Raw genomic sequence first — 22,684 nt, forward strand, 5'->3', positions numbered from 1 at the left:
ATTGACAATGAAAAACCTAGGAGGTTCATGGTTCTCACCCCCTCAATAAACTTACACAGTAATTATGATGACTTCTGGAGGACTTCTTCCAACCTATCAGAGCTCTTGCTGTATGAACTAACATGTCCACCCAATCAAAGGATCAGATAATTAATCTATGACTGAAAGCATAAGGTAAAGCTAGCTAGCACTGCAGTGCATCGAGTGTTGTGAGTAGTTGACTCAAAGAGAAATCAATAGGTTAAACAGTTTTGAACAAATACATATCTTCAAAAATTAAGGAGAAGCAACAGAGAGAGAGTGCGAGAGCTAGTTTAATCTTAGTTTAAAAAAAAATATTCTTCTTAGTTTAACTTTCACTTACTTAGCTAATGCAGCAAATGTAGCCTAACGTTACTCAACTACCTGACTCAAAACAGAGAAGAATGCTATTCATGTTAGCTAGCTGGCTAAGGCTATCCAACTCTGCAACTCTTCCAAGTCAAGACAAGCCTGCCAGTCTAACTGTTAAACAGCTTGCTGTACACTGTACTGCGTAATTGTACACATGGATTGTGGGTTTACTAATGCATTAGTTCTAGTTTGTTGACTATAATGTTAATATGGTGACAACGATGTAGGCTGTGTAGCAGTTAGCGGTTATGGTATTAAGGTTTGGCTAGGAGAGGCTTTTGTGCCTGGTCACAGACAGCTATTGTGTTGTGCACTGAAGTCCTCAAGCGAACGGAAAAAAGTGAGAGCAGGAAAGCGCGTAGATGTGAGAATAAATTATACAACGACTACAGTGATGATGCTGTATGTGGCTGCTATGAAAGTGAACTTGCAAAACGGAACTGTTTAGACTAATGATTACATTATTGAATGTGTCACCTTGATTACTCCTATGTGTCTCTCGACCTGTACACCTACGTTATAAACTTTAACTTGTAGGCTAGGTTGTAGCAACCTCATGATGGGTATAGGGAAAATTTGAGTATCGTCAAGTATCGATGTTACATTGAGCTAGGTGAATGGAATATGAATGACAGTCATCCAATATGCTGTAATAGAAATAAGGCCATGCTCATAAAAAATACAATCGTTCTCCCTAATCTTAAACAGCACCGACTGCCACTGATTAATTTACACCACACACCTCACTATACACATCAATATCCACATCAATATCCACAGCAATACAAAAAAACACAATCATAGAAAACAATCACGTTTTTCAGTAAAAAGGTCCTCAATCAGCCTTTTGAATTGCCCTAAAGGCACCAATTCATCCAACTTTAGAGAGCCTTGGAGACCATTCCACAAGCAAGGTGCAAAAAAACTAAAAGCAGGGATCTCCAGAGTTAGCCACCCCTAAGACCGGGTGTGGTATTTCAAACGTCTATAAATTAACAATGAAGTATGGTAAGATGGAAGTTTATGCAGGAGGGCTTTATAAACAAAAAGAGTGCAATGCATCAATCTGACTTTGCTGAAAGCCACTTCATTGAGGAAAAATGTACTTACTATGACTGTGATATGTGGTTTTGCGACCTAGCTATCTTAAGATGAATCCACTAACTGTAAGTCACTCCGGATAAGAGCGTCCTCTAAATGACTAAATTGTCAAATGTAAACCTAAATCTACGAGACTTCAGAGAGGACCAGCCTACTTTCAGACACAGAATGCAGTGATTGCCCATACCTATCGCCCGTAATAAAGCATAGTGTGTTTTGAGTAGAGTACTACTTTTTTAATCCCAATTTGGGAAATTGTTTTATCACAGCATACATCATCAATGATTTACAGGAACAGGACACACAACAATGACCAACATGATAAACAACAACAAATACATTGTTATACATTGTTAAATAGGAAGACCTCATAAAAAACGTTGATCAATTACACTCGTTAAAAAGCCTCATGGCGGTGGGTAAAAATGACCGTCTAAACCTCTCTGTGGAACTTCTGGGCAGTATGAACCTGCTACTGAAGCTGCTCCTGTGTTGCATTAGAGTGCTGTGGAGTGGGTGGGTGTCATTGTCCATGTGTGTTTTTCCTTGCAGCCTTTTTATGAACATGTCCTGCATTGATTCCAGGCTGCAGCCAATTGTAGCACTGGCTTTCTTGATTATTTACTCAAGCTTGTGTAAGTCCTCCTTAGCTGAATTCCCTTTCCAGCACACAATAGCATAGGTCACTACACTCACCAGGACGCTGCTATAGAACATGCAAAGCCTTTTGTAACATACATAAAAATATCTAAGCTTCCTTTAAAAGTAGTCTGGATTTGTATTTTTTGTAAACACTGAGAGTTCTCCTTCCAGTTAAGTTTGTTGTCTACTATTACACACAAGAGTCAACACTTCCATTCTCATCACCATTAATAGAAATGTTATTAAAAACGTCTTTATTTTTTTCTTAAACCTACCACTAGCTCATTGGTCTTCAGTACATTCAGGTTCAAGTAATTGCCCTCACACCATTTCACAAAGGACTCAGTTGTATCCCTGTGATGAGCATCGTCTCCTTTCATAACACAGCTTACTATAGAGGGCTTGCAGTTGCGTCACAAACCAACCACCTAGCAACCACACCAGGTGCCATGTTGGATGACCAATCAGTCTGGTGGAAGTCATCCAATCGTCCACATGGCTGGCTGTGTTTTGCTATCACTGGGAACTTCTGTAAGATTGCCAATTATTTTGTTTCTCTAAGGACCCAGAAAACCGGCAGTGGGAGAACCTATTCAAGTAAGTAAATCTATTTTGAAAATGAAAGCTACAGGAACGTTATGTGCAGGGTAACTCAAATGAGAGGCTAACATAATGTTTGCTAGCTAGCTAACAGTAACTTTACATACATATAGCTAGCCAAGAGAATTCAATTTCTCCAGCTAGCTAACTTCATTTTAGCTAGTTAGCTATGCTGATTTACACTGCTCAAAAAAATAAAGGGAACACTTAAACAACACAATGTAACTCCAAGTCAATCACACTTCTGTGAAATCAAACTGTCCACTTAGGAAGCAACACTGATTGACAATACATTTCACATGCTGTTGTGCAAATGGAATAGACAACAGGTGGAAATTATAGGCAATTAGCAAGACACCCTCAATAAAGGAGTGGTTCTGCAGGTGGGGACCACAGACCACTTCTCAGTTCCTATGCTTCCTGGCTGATGTTTTGGTCACTTTTGAATGCTGGTGGTGCTTTCACTCTAGTGGCTCAGGTAGTGCAGCTCATCCAGGATGGCACATCAATGCGAGCTGTGACAAGAAGGTTTGCTGTGTCTGTCAGCGTAGTGTCCAGAGCATGGAGGCGCTACCAGGAGACAGGCCAGTACATCAGGAGACGTGAAGGAGGCCGTAGGAGGGCAACAACCCAGCAGCAGGACCGCTACCTCCGCCTTTGTGCAAGGAGGAGCAGGAGAAGCACTGCCAGAGCCCTGCAAAATGACCTCCAGCAGGCCACAAATGTGCATGTGTCTGCTCAAACGGTCAGAAACAGACTCCATGAGGGTGGTATGAGGGCCCGACGTCCACAGGTGGGGGTTGTGCTTACAGCCCAACACCGTGCAGGACGTTTGGCATTTGCCAGAGAACACCAAGATTGGCAAATTTGCCACTGGCGCCCTGTGCTCTTCACAGATGAAAGCAGGTTCACACTGAGCACATGTGACAGACGTGACAGAGTCTGGAGACGCCGTGGAGAATGTTCTGCTGCCTGCAACATCCTCCAGCATTACCGGTTTGGCGGTGGGTCAGTCATGGTGTGGGGTGGCATTTCTTTGGTGGGCCGCACAGCCCTCCATGTGCTCGCCAGAGGTAGCCTGACTGCCATTAGGTACCGAGATGAGATCCTCAGACCCCTTGTGAGACCATATGCTGGTGCGGTTGGCCCTGGGTTCCTCCTAATGCAAGACAATGCTAGACCTCATGTAGCTGGAGTGTGTCAGCAGTTCCTGCAAGAGGAAGGCATTGATGCTATGTACTGGCCCGCCCGTTCCCCAGACCTGAATCCAATTGAGCACATCTGGGACATCATGTCTCGCTCCATCCACCAATGCCACGTTGCACCACAGACTGTCCAGGAGTTGGTGGATGCTTTAGTCCAGGTCTGGGAGGAGATCCCTCAGGAGACCATCCGCCACCTCACCAGGAGCATGCCCAGGTGTTGTAGGGAGGTCATACAGGCACGTGGAAGCCACACACACTACTGAGCCTCATTTTGACTTGTTTTAAGGACATTTACATCAAAGTTGGATCAGCCTGTAGTGTGGTTTTCCACTTTAATTTTGAGTGTGACTCCAAATCCAGACCTCCATGGGTTGATAAATTGGATTTCCATTGATTATTTTTGTGTGATTTTGTTGTCAGCACATTCAACTATGTAAAGAAAAAAGTTTTTAATAAGATTATTTCTTTCATTCAGATCTAGGATGTGTTGTTTAAGTGTTCCCTTTATTTTTTTGAGCAGTATATTTATCATTGTAAATTAAAAACACAAAATTGAAATACATTTTGTAGCCAGGTAGCTAGCTAGCTAACAGCCATGGAAGAGGGTGAAAGGATTAGCTAGCAGTTCCAGTTGTCAGGGAAGGGAGAGTAGGCTACTCTGCATAGGGCAGGTACCTTTGTGGGAGGACATTATGAAAAGATACTCCAGTTACAGTTCCTAGCGAGAAAAACTATGAGGACAGAGAGATATAGCAACAAAATATTCAGTGCTGTCTAATTTGAGTATATGGTAACCTGTTTCTTTGTGATGTTTTCTGTCCTCAGATACAGAGAGCCGTGAAACCCTGTCTGCAGATGAAAAGGTCCCAATGAATGTCTCAAGAGAATAAGGGTAAATCCTTGTATACCATGCATTATATGTGTACCTATGTTAGCAAATTAGCCAAAAAAGTCGCACAATGTATAAACCTATTACAACTGGAGCAGGCCAACCCTGCTGGCTGTTCCAGCCCAGCACTAACACACCTGATTCAAATTATTAAACATAATTGGTTGATAATCAAGTTAGCTATTGCTGGGCCGGAACAGAAGTCTGCTCACCCAGTAGATCAGGGATCAGTGGAGCGAGGTTGGACACCTCTGGTATTTACTTGTTTTTGTTCACCTGAGATAATGCTTTAGTAATAATAGTCTACTTGTTACTAAGATGTCTAACCTTTACATATGAGTTAGCTTATGTGTACACTTAATTCTTTGAAATGAAGTGTTTAAACTTGTTTTAATTGTTAACTTCTCTAAGGTAGGGGGCAGTGTTTTGACGTCTGGATGAAAGGCGTGCCCATATTAAACTGCCTGCTACTCAGACTCAGAAGGTAGGATATGCATATTATTAGTAGATTTAGATAGAAAGCACTCTAAGGTTTCTGAAACTGTTTGAATGATGTCTGTGAGTATAACAGAACTCATATGGTAGGCAAAACCCTGAGAAAAATCCAACCAGGAAGTGGGAAATCTGAGGTTGTAGTTTTTTCAAGTGATTGCCTTTACAGTATACAGTGACTTAGGGTTCATTTTGCACTTCCTACGGCTTCCACTAGATGTCAACAGTCTTTAGAAAGTTGTTCTAGGCTTCTATGGTGAACAGAAAGCGAACAAAGGAAGTTGGCAATTGTTGACTCAGGAAATGACATGACTTCATTGGCGCGCACTCCCGTGAGAGTTAGCAGTGTTCCATTACATTTTTGAAGACATTGGAATCGTCCGGTTGGAATATTATTGAGGTTTTATGTTAAAAAGGCCCTAAAGATTGATGCTATACATCGTTTGACATGTTTCTACGAACGTAAATATAACTTTTTTTAAACTTTTCGTCGTGAAATTTTCGGCACGCTTCCTACATTTGGAGTAGCTTACTGAACGCGCAAACAACAAGGAGGTATTTGGACATAAATTATGGACTTTATCAAACAAACAACATTTATTGTGGACCTAGGATTCCTGGGAGTGCATTCTGATGAAGATCATTAAAGGTAAGTGAATATTTATAATGCTATTTATGTTTTTAGATCACTCCAAAATGGCGGGTATCTGTATTGCCTGCTGTCTGAACGCTGTACTTAGATTATTGCAAAGTGTGCTTTCCCCGTGAAGCTTTTTTTAAATCTGTCACAGCGGTTGCATTAAGGAGAAGTTTATCTATAATTCTTTGAATAACAGTTTAATATTTTATCAACGTTTATGATGAGTATTTCTATAAATTGATGTGCTCATTCACCGGATGGCCAACGGCCAACGTAAAATGGGGTTTGTGGATATAAATATGAACTTTATCGAGCAAAACATACATGTATTGTGTAACATGAAGTCCTATGAGTGCCATCTGATGAAGATCAAAGGTTAGTGCTTAATTTTAGCTGTATTTCTGGTTTTTGTGACGCCTCTTCTTGCTAGGAAAATGGCTGTGTGGTTTTTCTTGTCAAGGTGATGTCCTAACATAATCTAATGTTTTGCTTTCGTCGTAAAGCCTTTTTGAAATCGGACAATGTGGTTGGATTAAGGAGAGTCTTATCTATAAAATGGTGTATAACACTTGTATGTGTGAGAAATTTGAATTATGAGATTTTGGTGGTTTTGAATTTCCCGCCCTGCTATTTCACTGTGTCCCGCAGGTGGGACGGTCACGTCCCACATACCCAAGAGAGGTTAACTTAACACTATTATTCAAGATTGACTACTGTCAATGTTGATTAATCACAGCTCACAATCCTGCAATGAAGAGGGGAAGGGAATCTCTCTAATTTGTCTGTGTTGTATTCTCAAATGAACATTACTTACCTGTTTGTTCTGTTTTATAATGGAGGTTTATGTGCTCAATTGTACCATCTTAATTTTTCTGCGGATAGTACTTTAAACATGAGTATGCTTTTAGGCCCAAGAAAACGATACATCTATAGACACACAAAGCACACAAAAAAAGAATAGGAGAATCACATATTAATGTTCAAACATTTGATTGTGCTGAAACGTTTATTTTTCCACTGAGATTTAAGACTCTGGAAAAGTTTAAGCTCTATTTGATTGTCACTTTTTTCAGGATATCAGCCATGTGAACCCATTTTGCAAATGATAATGGCATGCAAAGCCAATGCAGCCATAGGCCTACTACAGTATGATGGCATTAGCCTTATGGGCATTTGCAATGCACCCCGTGAATCTGAAGGATGAAATAGCTTAAATCACACATTGTTTACATATTGTCGACTTTATGTTCTCAATTTAAAAACGATACCAGTAGACAATGTATATGAGGCTAAAAATGTACTCAATATTGTACATGCATTGTGCTGACAAACTGTTTGGAGCAAATCCAACCCTTGTAATCTAGGCGGTGAAATGTCTGGAAGCAGGTGATGATGGTATGCTTAGTTTAAAACACACAAAACTATTACTACTACTACCAAGTTAAATGCCAGATACTTTTCTCCCATAAGGTCTGAGTGGCACTTGGAGGTGACACTGTGATAATGAAGATGGCTTGCCTAGGACTACCACAAGAATTGCATTGTCTATGCTAAGAAGGTGTCGTACGTCAATGTGTCGTACGTCAACTGTAAGCCCTCTATAGCAGAGTCATCAGAGAATTTCTTTAAGTGGCTCAGTTCATTGTTGTGTGTGAAGCCATGATAAACTATGATAAATTGCATTTAATGGCTTCAATATATAGGCAGCACCATTCATACTGTATATACCAGGGGTATTCAACTCTTACTCTCTTACTCTGCTGGTTTTCTGTTCTACCTGATAATTAACTCCTCACGCCTGGTGTCCCAGGTATAAATCAGTCCCTTATTAGAGGGGAACAATGAAAAAATGCAGTGGAACAGGCTTCGAGGTCCAGAGTTGAGTTTGAAAGATATATACAATAAAGCCATAGTCTATAACTGGTATGACCGGTATGAATGTCGACTGAATGATTTGTCTTCTGCTATTTAATGAAAGGCATGACCTTAATTTCTTAACAAACTCGTCAACATGCTTTTTGAAAAATGACTTTTTGTCAATCCAGATACCCAGATATTTATAAGCAGGGACACGGTCAATGAGGACACCATCCAATGCACATATGCATAAATCATCAGTTGCATTTTTATGTGATTTTGGAGAATAACATATACTGTACCTGCTTTTACCTGCGTTAAGTTCCCATTTCAGTTCAACAAAGGCTTTCTGCAAAGCAATGCAGGCAGATTGAAGCTCCGAAAGAGCCTGGTCAACCGTGGGGGCAATAGCATAAAGATATATGTTCTCATTTCAAATCAAATCAAATGCTATTGGTCACATACACATATTTAGCAGATGTTATTACGGGTGTAGCGAAATGCTTGTAAACCAAATTATTGCCTAGGGGCTAGAAGCACGGCTGCCCTACCTATCGGCGCCATTTTCAATGTTTTGCAGATAGACCAACATTGATAGACAGTAAAACGTACAGGACCTAAACTCGATCCCTGTGGAACACCATTTGTAGAATCAAGGAAATCTGAATTAACACCATCAGAAAAAACACATTGTGTCCTGTCTGTCAAGTAATTTCCGAATCAATTGCACCTGATGCTGATTGCAGAATCAGGAATCAATAATGAGGGGTCAACAGTATCAAAAGCCTTCGATAAGTCAATAAAGAGTGCAGCCCAGTAGTTCATCCTATCCATAACCCTTACCACATCATTTAACACCAAAGTTGCAGCAGAGATGCCGCTATGACCTGGCCTGAAACCAGACTGGTGAACATTTAGAATACATTTCATAGCCAGGAATTATCTAAGTTGACTGTTATATTAATGATTCTACAATTTTTGCTAGGCAATACAATTTTGATATAGGGAGATCATTATTTTGGTTGGAGGGGTCACCACCTTTGTGGAGAGGGAGCACGTGGACTGCCTTCTAAACCCTGGGGATAGCACCCGAAATAGGAGGCTGGGAGAAGGAAGAGCAGTCATCAGTCGACTGCTCTTCCCTCTCCCAGAGTCAATTAAACTACCATTGCGTTCAAATAAAAAGCCTGCCAAGATAAAATACTGATTAAAACCATCACTTATCTCATTCTTCTCAGTAATGATGCCAGAGTCTGACACAACTTGCTTAGGCAGGAGAGGAATTTACACACTTCAGTGCATTAACTGTTTTACAAAATGTTGATGGATCACCAGCAGAGTCTGTGATAAAACTTAGAATGTAGATTGATTTAGCTTTCTTAATTGAGGAATAACAACTACTGTATTTCTCAGTTGCCTGAAATGCCGCCAATCAGCTATGAAGGCAGTTTTTCTACCTTTGGTCCAGGCCTGATTTCTAATCATAATGAGATCTGAAAGTTCTATAGAGAACCATGGATTTGTTCTATTTTAACTCTAAGGCATTTAAAGGGCTCGTGTTTGGCTGCCAGAGATATAAAAATAGATGAGAAAATTTCTAGAGCCAATTCAGGGTCAGGCATGCAGCTTATAGAGGAAAGATGAGAACAATATTTATCATGAAGAAATGGCTGGGGAAAATTTGAAAATGTATCTTCATAATTATACAAGGATCAATTTTGTTTCTGTTTTGTTTCTCTAATACATGCAATAGACCGGGTTGGTTGTTTAGCAACAAAACTGACCGGCGCGCAACTTTGGAGCAAAATAGACTGTTTCGACTTGTAAACAGCATGTAAACTATATACAGTGGGGGAAAAAGTATTTGATCCCCTGCTGATTTTGTACGTTTGCCCACTGATAAAGAAAGGATCAGTCTATAATTTTAATGGTAGGTTTATTTGAACAGTGAGAGACAGAATAACAACAAAAATATCCAGAAAAACACATGTCAAAAATGTTAGAAATTGATTTGCATTTTAATGAGGGAAATAAGTATTTGACCCCCTCTCAATCAGAAAGATTTCTGGCTCCCAGGTGTCTTTTATACGGGTAACGAGCTGAGATTAGGAGCACACTCTTAAAGGGAGTGCTCCTAACCGCAGCTTGTTACCTGTAAAAAAGACACCTGTCCACAGAAGCAATCAATCAATCAGATTCCAAACTCTCCACCATGGCCAAGACCAAAGAGCTCCCCAAGGATGTCAGGGACAAGATTGTAGACCTACACAAGGCTGGAATGGGCTACAAGACCATCACCAAGCAGCTTGGTGAGAAGGTGACAACATTTGGTGTGATTATTCGCAAATGGAAGAAACACAAAAGAACTGTCAATATCCCTCGGACTGGGGCTCCATGCAAGATCTCACCTCGTGGGGTTGCAATGATCATGAGAACGGTGAGGAATCAGCCCAGAACTATACGGGAGGATCTTGTCAATGATCTCAAGGCAGCTGGAACCATAGTCACCAAAAAAACATTTGGTAACACACTACGCCGTGAAGGACTGAAATCCTGCAGCGCCCGCAAGGTCCCCCTGCTCAAGAATACATATACATGCCGTCTGAAGTTTGCCGATGAACATCTGAATGATTCAGAGGTCAACTGGATGAAATTGTTGTGGTCAGATGAGACCGAAATGGAGCCCTTTGGCATCAACTGAACTCGCCGTGTTTGGAGGAGGAGGAACGCTGCCTATGACCCCAAGAACACCATCTCCACCATCAAACATGGAGGTGGAAACATTATGCTTTGGGGGTGTTTTTCTGCTAAGGGGACAGGACAACTTCACCGCATCAAAGGGACGATGGACGGGGCCATGTACCGTCAAATCTTGGGTGAGAACATCCTTCCCTCAGCCAGGGCATTGAAAATGGGTCGTGGATGGGTATTCCAGCATGACAGTGACCCAAAACACACGGCCAAGGCAACAACGGAGTGGCTCAAGAAGAAGCACATTAAGGTCCTGGAGTGGCCTAGCCAAACACATAAAAATCTGTGGAGGGAGCTGAAGGTTCGAGTTGCCAAACGTCAGCCACGAAACCTTAATGACTTGGAGAAGATCTGCAAAGATGAGTGGGACAAAATCCCTCCTGAGATGTGTGCAAACCTGGTGGCCAAATACAGGAAACGTCTAATGTCTGTGATTTTGCCACCAAGTACTAAGTCATGTTTTGCAGAGGGGTCAAATACTTATTTCCCTCATTAAAATGCAAATCAATTTATAACATTTTGACATGCGTTTTTCTGTATTTTTGTGTTTATTCTGTCTCTCACTGTTCAAATAAACCTACCATTACAATTATAGACTGATCATTTCTTTGTAAGTGGGCAAACGTACAAAATCAGCAAGGGATCAAATACTTTTTTCCCCCACTGTATGTCTCCAAATGTTGATTGAAAACATAATAACATTTTCACAATAGCATTTGTTTTTTCTCAAATACATCATTAGAGTTGTTGGTTAGCTAGCTAGTGAATTTTAGCCATATTAGCACAGACATGTCATCAGTCAAAACACCTGAAAACAAGACATGGTATCAATGACAACATACAACGAGCTGAAATAAGCAACCTACGATTCCCCACATGGCAGCTTCTTGTCTAGCTAGCTGACTGTTCAGAATCAATACAACGCATACCTTCCGGCAACATCGATGCGCGCGCATCATTTTTGTTGTCAGCCAACCCGCCAATGCAACAGTGATCACTGACGTCATTAGCAAAGACTACACTTAATAATTACTTGTGGGTGCTCTTTATAAAAATAAGGTCAATCAGCAATGAGTTTGCTGAGTTTCTTACATTCACCTGTGTAGGTTTGGAGATTAGTTGAGTCAGGTGAAAGTCAAGAGAAATATTCTTCAAATGACCAGAGGCCAGAGTAAGCCAATGCAGGTTAAAATCTCTTAAAATCACTAATTCAGATGGGGGGAGGGTAAATCCCTGCTACAAACAAATACACTACATGAACAAATGTCAAACATCTCATACCAAAATCATGGGCAATAATATGGAGTTGTTCCCCCCTTTGCTGCTATAACAGCCTCCACTCTTCTAGGAAGGCTTTAAACTAGATGTTGGAACATTGCTGCGGGGACTTGCTTCCGTTCAGCCACAAGAGCATTAGTGAGGTCAGGTACTGATGTTGGGCGATTAGGCCTGGCTCGCAGTCGGCGTTGCAATTCATTCCAAAGGTGTTGGATGGGGTTGAGGTCAGGGCTCTGTGCAAGCCAGTCAAGTTTGTCCACACCGATCCTGACAAACCATTTCTGTATGGACCTCACGATGTGCCCGGGGGATTTGTCATGCTGTAACAGGAAAGGGCTTTCCCCAAGTTGTTGCCACATAGTTGGAAGCACAGAATTGTCTAGAATGTCATTGAATGCTCTAACTGTAACGTCCGTCTGAAGGAGTAGACCAAGGCGCAGCGTGGTTTGGGTTCATCATATTTTAATTAACGTGAACCAGCAAAACAACAAACAAAACACAATGAACCCACAAAAGACAGGTGGGAAAAGGGCTACCTAAGTATGGCTCCCAATCAGCGACAACGAAGTACAGCTGTCCCTGATTGAGAGCCATACCAGGCCAAAACACAGAAATACAAAACAAGGATAGGGAACATAGAATGAACATAGAAATATAGAACATACATCAAAACCACAAAAACCCACAAAACAAACACCCCCTGCCACGCCCTGACCAAACTACTATAACAAATAACCCCTTTTACTGGTCAGGACGTGACAGTACCCCCCCTCCCCCCCCCCCAACGGTGCAGACCCCGAATGCACCATGAAACAAAAACTCTGAAAATAATAACCCCAAACTAAAGGGAGGGAAGGGAGGGTGGCCACCGTCAACGACGGTTCTTCTGCTACACCCCCCCTTCCCAATCCTCCTCCCTACGGAGGGGGCTCAGGAGCGGGACGCAGACCCCGCTCCACCACTGGCTCACCCCACTTTGGTGGCGCCTCTAGAGCGGGGTCCCTCGCCGCCGACGCCGGACGGCTCTGGTGGCGCCGGACTGGCGGGCGGCTCTGGCGGCTCTGGACTGGCGGGACTTGCAGTATGCCTGGCTCTGGGCGCAGGCACAGGACTCACCAGGCTGGGGAGACTTGCAGGAGACCTGGCTCTAGGAGCAGGCATAGGACTCACCCGGCTGGAGAGACATGCAGAAGGCCTGGCTCTGTGAGCAGGCACAGGACTCAACAGGCTGGGGAGACTTGCAGTAGGCCTGGGAGCAGGCACCTGGGAGCAGGCACCGGATACACTGGGCCGTGAAGGGGCACTGGCGGTCTCGAGCGCAGGACTGGCACCACGACTGGCACCACGTTGCTGCACCTTGGTCTGAAGGAGTAGACCAAGGCGCAGCGTGGGTTGGGTTCATCATATTTTAATTAACGTGAACCAGCAAAAAAACAAACAAAACACAACGAACGAACAGTATTGCAGGCTACTCACAACTATGCAAAATCAACTTCCCACAAAAGACAGGTGGAAAAAGGGCTACCTAAGTATGGCTCCCAATCAGCGACAACGAAGTACAGCTGTCCCTGATTGAGAGCCATACCAGGCCAAAACACAGAAATACAAAACAAGGATAGGGAACATAGAATGAACATAGAAATATAAAATATAGAACATACATCAAAACCCCAAAACACACAAAACAAACACCCCCTGCCACACCCTGACCAAACTACTATAACAAATAACCCCTTTTACTGGTCAGGACGTGACACTAACGTTAAGATTTCCCTTCACTGGAACTAAGGGGCATAGCATGAACCATGAAAAACAGCACCAGACCATTATTCCTCCTCCACCAAATAGTTGGCACTATGCATTGGGCCAGGTAGCGTGCTCCTGGCATACGCCAAACTCAGATTTGTCTATTGGACTGCCAGATGGTGAAGTGTGATTAATCACTCCAGAGAACGAGTCCAATGGTGGTGAGATTTAAACCACTCCAGCCAACGCTTGGCATTGCGCATGGTGATCTTAGGCTTGTGTGCGGCTGCTCGGCCATGGAAACTCATTTCAGTTATTGTGCTGATGTTGCTTCCAGAGGCAGTTTGGAACTCAGAAGTGAGTGTTGCAACCGAGGACAGATGATTTTTATGCGCTACGTGCTTCAGCACTTGGTCCCGTTCTGTGAGCTTGTGTGGTCTACCACTTCGCGGCTGAGCGTTGTTGCTCCTATACGTTTCCACTTCATAATAACAGCACTTACAGTTGCCCAGGGAAATGCTAGCACGGCAGAAATTTGACGAACTGGCTTGTTGGAAAGGTGGCATCCTATGACCGTGCCACGTTGAAAGTCACTGAGTTCTTCAGTGAGGCCATTCTACTGCCAATGTATGTCTATGGAGATTGCGTGGCTTTGCGCTCGATTTTATACACCTGTCAGCAACGGGTGTGGCTGAAATAGCCAAATCCACTAATTTGAAAGGGTGTCCACATACAGTGCAATTGGGAAAGTATTCAGACCCTTCCTATTTTCCACACTACGTTACAGCCTTATTCTAAAATAGATTTTTTTTATTATCTCATCAATCTACACACAATACCCCAAAATAACAAAGTGAATACTGATTTTTACACATTTTTGCAAATGCATTAATCATACATTAAAAAAAATATATATATTTAAATTGAGATCGAAATTGAGCTCAGGTGCAAATTGATCATCCCTGAGAGGTTTCTACAAATTGATTGGAGTCCACCTGTGGTAAATTCAATTGATTGGACATGATTTGGAAAGGCACGCACCTGTCTATATAAGGTCCCACAGTTGACAGTGCATGTCAGAGCAAAAACCCTGAGGTCAAAGGAATTGTCCGTAGAGCTCCGAGACAGGATTGTGGCGAAGCACATATCTGGGGAAGGGTACCAAAAAAATTCTGCAGCATTGAAGGTCCTTAAGAACATAAGACTCTTCCTAGAGCTGGCCACCCGGCGAAACTGAGCAATCGGGGAAGAAGGGCTTTGGTCAGGGAGGTGACCAGGAACCCGATGTTCACTCTGACAGAGCTCCAGAGTTCCTCTGTGGAGATGGGAGAACCTTCGAGAAGGACAACCATCTCAACCAACTCCACCAATGAGACCTTTATGGTAGAGTGGCCAGACGGAAGCCACTCCTCAGTAAAAGGCACATGACAGCCCGCTTGGAGTTTGCCTAAAGGCACCTAAAGGACTCTCAGACCATGAGAAACAAGGTTCTCTGCTCTGATGAAACCAAGATTGAACTCTTTGGCCTGAATGCCAATTGTCACGCCTGGAGGAAACCTGGCACCATCCCTATGGTGAAGTATTGTGGTGGCAGCATCATGCTGTGGGAACATTTTTCAGAGGCAGGAGACTAGTTAGGATCGAGGGAAAGATTAACAGAGATCCAGAGATTCTTGATGAAAACTTGCTCCAGAGCGGTCAGGACCTCAGACTGGGGCGATGGTTCACTTTCCAAAAGGACAATGACCCTAAGCACACACAGCCAAGACAACACAGAAGTGGCTTTGGGACAAGTCTCTGAATGTCCTTGAGAGGCCCAGCCAGAGCCTGGACTTGAACCTGATTGAACATCTCTGGAGAGATCTGAAAACTGACAGAGTTTGAGAGGATCTGCAGAGAAGAATGGAAGAAACTCCCCAAATACAGGTGTACCAAGCTTGTAGCGTCATACCCAAGAAGACTCAAGGCTGTAATCGATGCCAAAGGTGCTTCAACAAAGTACTGAGTAAAGGTACATTTGTAAATGTGATATAAATGTGCTATTTCAATTTTTTAATTTGCTAAAAATTCAAAAAATATTTTTGCTTTATCATTATGTGGTATGGTGTGTAGATTGAAGAGGGGAACAAATATTTAATATATTTTTGAATAATGCTGTAACGTGACAAAATCTGTAAAAATTATTCTGAATACTTTCCAAATGCACTGTTCAGTGTACATGTTTTGGCCTAAGGCCACATCTATAACCAAACACTCATACGTTTTGGCGATAGTGACACTTAGAGTCGATGATGCCACAAGAGTCGATTTCACACACTGTATATAGTCACCCATCAACCCTTTTTCAGTCTATCACATCTGTATATGTTGTAATCAGCAATTTCAATGTCCTTATACATAATCAAAACCTTGAGACAGGTCTCCGTGAGAACCAGAATATCAGAGCTCGTATAATGCACCCAGACATCAAGCAGGTGCAACTTTGACATCAAACTTTGCATGTTTACGTGCAACAGCCCAAGCCTTCTATGTGATTTGAAAACCGACGGTGTCTCCATATTTGTGGAAAATTAGAGTAATTAACCAAAACTGTGGGCAGGAGGGAGTTGATGTCTCGGACACCGGTGCATGGGTGACAGTGGCCCTTAGCCGGTCCACAGACTGTAGACAAACCAAAATCTCTCACCATCGAGCTGCCTACAATGACGGTGGTTGTGATGGAATCCAATGGAGAAGGAAGCGGGGGGATGGGACTGCCTCGGGCAGGGATGGTGGGAGCAGTGGATGGCATTGGGAGGCACTGTAGGCCGGTGGTATGGACAGCGGCTGCCGGCTGTAAATTCCCTGGATCAGAGCTGACTCCCGGGTATGCCTCCATCAGGGCAAAACTGTCTGATAGCTGGATCGGATCTTCCAGGATAGATAAAGGTCGGCCAGACAGCCTCCCTCCCTCCTACGCATGGGGAGGCTGGTGAGTCTCGCTTCTGCCGCAGCTGAGCTAACAACCGGAGAACCTCTTCCCAAAGTAGCTTGATGGTGATGCATTTAGGGCAGATGAACCCCCGTCGCATCAGTTTCACCCTTTTTCTCTTCTCTTGAGTGGAAATCATCTCGCAATTATCACATTTTGGCCCAGCCATGTGTAAAAACACCAGTAGGCTAGCACTGATAGCCTGCTAGCTAGTAGCCAAGTAGGATCCATGCTCGGGTCAGGTTGGAGCGGTCCCAGCCACAGGGGCTAATCGTGACATGAGCTTGTAAGACGGCATGGATAAAACGGCAATCCAAATGTTAACCCAAACGATACAAAGAAATAAAAGTACCATAGATTAGGTTAAAAACAGACTAAAACAAGCTAAGAATTCGTGACATCAATTTGAGGATGTGCAGCAAGTGTGGTTGGACCGGACCATAAGGCGATGTAGTTAACAGGATAGCTGTTTGTTCACCCGAACCTATAATTGCTAATAACCCATCCACAACCATCTATGTATGATGAAGTGAAAATCTGATGCACACAGCCGACCCTAACCCCCTAATATAGAAAATGCGCTTTAGGCTACAGTCTGAGACAGTGGAACGATTTTTTGACAGAGGATGTAGGATTTTTTTTACCTGATTTATTTCTGCTTATAATTTCCGACATTTTGATAGGCAATTTTTGGGGTGAAATTGTCTACAGTTAGATACATGCAGCTTCTCTTCTGTCATTATATGTTGCCTTAGTAAACTAAATAAAACCTTGCTCACCAGAATAATATAATAAATCGATAGAATGAATGCTTCAATTTAGTTGAAATCGGTAAAGTTCTCTGTCATCTCTAATACTTTTGTGGAGCAAAGGCTTTTAGGGACCAGGGAGAAAATGCAATTACTCTAAAAAAACAGGAAATATTTTCTGTGCAAAATTTCCAAATTACATCAGCTTGACCAGTTGAAAGGAAATAGAAAGCTTTGAAAAGGACCCAACATGTTTCTGATAAGATTTCAAATCATTCCCATGGTGAATAGCTAGGCCTGCTATGCTAGGAAACCACACACTATTGCAGAGACTTTGATAGTACCGGCCACAATTGATATGATGAAAATAATGTGTGGGGAGGCAGAGGGACAAAAACTCACATCAATACCTTTGTCAGATAAACAAAGAATGTATGCTATTGCTAGTAATCAAGATTAAACTCTGATTGAACGACTCAAAAAAAAAACATCTTATGCTCTCCAAATGGACGTTAGCTGTGAGGGCCGAGATACCCATGCATTGACTTTTGTTCGCTATACATGCCAGGGGATGCTATTCATAAAGACATATTGTTCTGTCTCACAATCCTGAGCATGAAACTACACAGTGTGCTGCGTGGCTTTATTGACTAAAAACAAATTCCATGAGATCGAATGGTGGGCTTTTGCTCCATCTATGGCGGAATGGCGGGCAGGCTTCTGCACTCTAATTATGAATGTGTTTCCCTCTGCCATATGGACACATTGTATGGTACACCGAGAGCAACTGGTGGCAAAAGAGCTGAGATATACTGCAGCAGGTAACTTGGATTATAAAGTACATCAAACCACATCCACTGCGCACACTCCTGTTTGCAAATGTGTGGGGATATGGGATCAGAGGATGACAATGTTCTATTTCACACTGAGGCTTGGTGGATATCTAGGGGGAGTGTTGGAAAGATTTTTCGCATTGAGAGAGTTCATTCACAATGGATGTAAAAAAAAACAGACCTAGTTTATTTTCTGTGTAATGAAAAGGAAATGTGTCTCCTTGCCTCTGTAACAGACATATTTGTGAAACTGAATGAACTGAACGCAAGCATGCAGGGGAAATACAAAAACATACTACAGATGAGTGACCAAAGCAGTGGATTCAGAGGAAAGAATTCTTATTGGAAAGAGTCTTTCAAAAGCAAACCATGCACCCTTCCCTCGGCTGTGCATGTTTCTAACAGAAAACAGCATCAGTAAGTGTCACGAGTGACGATTGCTCACCTCCAACGCTTGGAAGAGCACATTGGAACCTACTTCCCAATCCGTTTGACTGTGATCTTGGTTCAGTTGACAAGCCGGTAAGTGAAATCAAACAGCTGATCGAGCTGTCGTGACTGAATGCTGCAGACAATATCTTCACTGGTCACTATGGAGGAGTTTTGGTTCCCGACTCAAAGGGTATACACTGCCATCTCCCTCTGAGAATAAATGCCGCGTTCAAAACAATTGGGAACTCAGAACTGGGAACTCGGAAATCTCAGACTTCAGTGTATTCAAGACAACTGCGAACTCTGAAAAAAAGGAGCTGTGACTGGGATTATTATTATTATTTTTTTCATCCAACTCAGAAGCATTGGAATACTGTGGGAAGCATTGAAGTCAACATGGGCCAGCATCCCTGTGCTTTTGACACCTTGTAGTCCATGCCCCGAATAATTAAGGCTGTTCTGAGGGCAAAAGGGGGCAATATTAGGAATGTATATTAGGAATGTACTCAATATTAGGAATGTATTCCTAATGTTTTTTACACTCAGTGTAGAGTATTCTTCTAAAGGTGTCTAGTGTGTTAGATACTACTGCACTGTTGGAGCTAGGAACACAAGCATTTCACTACACCTGCAATAACATCTTCTAAATGTGTGTATGTGACAATTTGATTTGAAGGAGTGATTGAGATTTAGGGGAGGATCATGTTGAGGCCTTTTCTATCATTTTTTAATCTATACTCCTTTTTGCCTCTTTGGCCCTCTATAAGGATTTATCAACCTCTGACACTAAACTGAAGAAGATTATGATAGGAAAGATACACAGTAAAATATCAATACAGCTAGTCTCCCAAGACAGACAGGTTGCCTCACACATGAACAATGTTCCAGCATACATGTCTAATGTTCAGTTGGTAGTTGGAAATGGACTCACAGGAAATCCATTCAGAGCCTTATCCGTTTGTGCCCTGGTGTAAACGTTCCCACCGGATACAAAATTGGTAGCTAGCTAGATAGAGAGCTCTGAGGATATTTTCAATGAGTGTATTTTGCACGTGAGTAGTTTGCATGCACCATGGCTGCTAACGTTAGCATTCCACCACTGACTGGCTGTGGCTATAAGTCTAGCTATCTGCGTCTGCATTGGGTCCGCCTCTGACATGTTTCTGAGGTGATTATTTTTCAAGAGCACTATTCCTGCCCACATTTTAAGCCCCACCTACTCAAACTTGTGATTTGTTGGGAGAGACGAAGAGCAAAACTCTAGGGCTGGGATTTCCAAGACTAACTATCTCTGAATGATAACCACTGATATACAAACATCTTTCTCAGACCTATTACTGTTGCTCTAGGTCTGGGATTTCCAAGACTAACTATCTCTGAATGATAACCAATGATATAGAAACATCTTTCTCATGCTTTTACAGCCATGCTACTCCTACTGTACAAGGACTACTCATTATTATAGTCTCCATTCTGTGCAGTGTCTGTTTTTACAACAATTACTCCAAATGCAGTGGGCTATAGCTTACTAATTGTTGGTTCCTGTGACCCCAATTTAGACTAAGTTGCTTTATCTCAATTTTCGGCTCAGTTTCATTTTGTTGATTTGTATATTACTATTAAACGCCAAGATCGTTATCAGAGATGACTTACTCGAGTATTGGAGCTGTGTGTGTGTGTGTGTGTGTCGGAACTGTGTGTGGTTTTCTAATTAACGCGTAGATCAAAGGGATAACCTTGGAGGACACTGCTCTGATGTCCACGTATTGGAGTATTGGAGCAGCGAGCAGGGCAGTGCTGTATCCACATCATTACACTCTGATATAGAATGCCAAGACATTTATCTCTCTGACTGCTAGTGCTGAGCGATTAAACAAAATGTCGGTTTTTAAACAACTAATTGACCGACGTCGGTTCAATTACTTGAATTCCATTTCATTTTTTTTTTCTTCCGTGAGCTCGATGCACAGTTTCTCTAGAGATCAGATCTGTGCGACATAGTAGAAAGTTGTAGTTTCCAAAAGGCCAATATTCTACATAAAGTACCAGTCAAAAGTTTGGACACACCTACTCATTCAAGGGTTTTTCTTTATCTTTACTATTTTCTACATTGTAGAATAATAGTGAAGACATCAAAACTATGAAAAAACACATATGGAATCATGTAGTAACCAAAACAAATCAAAATATATTTAAAAAAGACACCTGTCCACAGAAGCAATCAATCAATCAGATTCCAAACTCTCCACCATGGCCAAGACCAAAGAGCTCCCCAAGGATGTCAGGGACAAGATTGTAGACCTACACAAGGCTGGAATGGGCTACAAGACCATCACCAAGCAGCTTGGTGAGAAGGTGACAACATTTGGTGTGATTATTCGCAAATGGAAGAAACACAAAAGAACTGTCACTATCCCTCGGACTGGGGCTCCATGCAAGATCTCACCTCGTGGGGTTGCAATGATCATGAGAACGGTGAGGAATCAGCCCAGAACTATACGGGAGGATCTTGTCAATGATCTCAAGGCAGCTGGAACCATAGTCACCAAAAAAACATTTGGTAACACACTACGCCGTGAAGGACTGAAATCCTGCAGCGCCCGCAAGGTCCCCCTGCTCAAGAATACATATACATGCCCGTCTGAAGTTTGCCGATGAACATCTGAATGATTCAGAGGTCAACTGGATGAAATTGTTGTGGTCAGATGAGACCGAAATGGAGCCCTTTGGCATCAACTGAACTCGCCGTGTTTGGAGGAGGAGGAACGCTGCCTATGACCCCAAGAACACCATCTCCACCATCAAACATGGAGGTGGAAACATTATGCTTTGGGGGTGTTTTTCTGCTAAGGGGACAGGACAACTTCACCGCATCAAAGGGACGATGGACGGGGCCATGTACCGTCAAATCTTGGGTGAGAACATCCTTCCCTCAGCCAGGGCATTGAAAATGGGTCGTGGATGGGTATTCCAGCATGACAGTGACCCAAAACACACGGCCAAGGCAACAACGGAGTGGCTCAAGAAGAAGCACATTAAGGTCCTGGAGTGGCCTAGCCAAACACATAAAAATCTGTGGAGGGAGCTGAAGGTTCGAGTTGCCAAACGTCAGCCACGAAACCTTAATGACTTGGAGAAGATCTGCAAAGATGAGTGGGACAAAATCCCTCCTGAGATGTGTGCAAACCTGGTGGCCAAATACAGGAAACGTCTGATGTCTGTGATTTTGCCACCAAGTACTAAGTCATGTTTTGCAGAGGGGTCAAATACTTATTTCCCTCATTAAAATGCAAATCAATTTATAACATTTTGACATGCGTTTTTCTGTATTTTTGTGTTTATTCTGTCTCTCACTGTTCAAATAAACCTACCATTACAATTATAGACTGATCATTTCTTTGTAAGTGGGCAAACGTACAAAATCAGCAAGGGATCAAATACTTTTTTCCCCCACTGTATGTCTCCAAATGTTGATTGAAAACATAATAACATTTTCACAATAGCATTTGTTTTTTCTCAAATACATCATTAGAGTTGTTGGTTAGCTAGCTAGTGAATTTTAGCCATATTAGCACAGACATGTCATCAGTCAAAACACCTGAAAACAAGACATGGTATCAATGACAACATACAACGAGCTGAAATAAGCAACCTACGATTCCCCACATGGCAGCTTCTTGTCTAGCTAGCTGACTGTTCAGAATCAATACAACGCATACCTTCCGGCAACATCGATGCGCGCGCATCATTTTTGTTGTCAGCCAACCCGCCAATGCAACAGTGATCACTGACGTCATTAGCAAAGACTACACTTAATAATTACTTGTGGGTGCTCTTTATAAAAATAAGGTCAATCAGCAATGAGTTTGCTGAGTTTCTTACATTCACCTGTGTAGGTTTGGAGATTAGTTGAGTCAGGTGAAAGTCAAGAGAAATATTCTTCAAATGACCAGAGGCCAGAGTAAGCCAATGCAGGTTAAAATCTCTTAAAATCACTAATTCAGATGGGGGGAGGGTAAATCCCTGCTACAAACAAATACACTACATGAACAAATGTCAAACATCTCATACCAAAATCATGGGCAATAATATGGAGTTGTTCCCC

The 22,684-nt window shown here is 42.4% G+C and overlaps 1 protein-coding gene across 6 annotated transcripts in view; it reads right to left on the minus strand.

Annotated features, from left to right (window-relative positions):
• Window positions 1-22,684, minus strand: part of LOC106586049 (dachshund homolog 1) — a 290,058-nt gene that overhangs the window by 11,654 nt on the left and 255,720 nt on the right. The window lies entirely within an intron of this gene.

Source organism: Salmo salar, chromosome 25 (genome assembly GCF_965601325.2).
Source record: "Salmo salar chromosome 25, fSalSal1, whole genome shotgun sequence".
Lineage (NCBI taxonomy): Eukaryota > Metazoa > Chordata > Actinopteri > Salmoniformes > Salmonidae > Salmo > Salmo salar.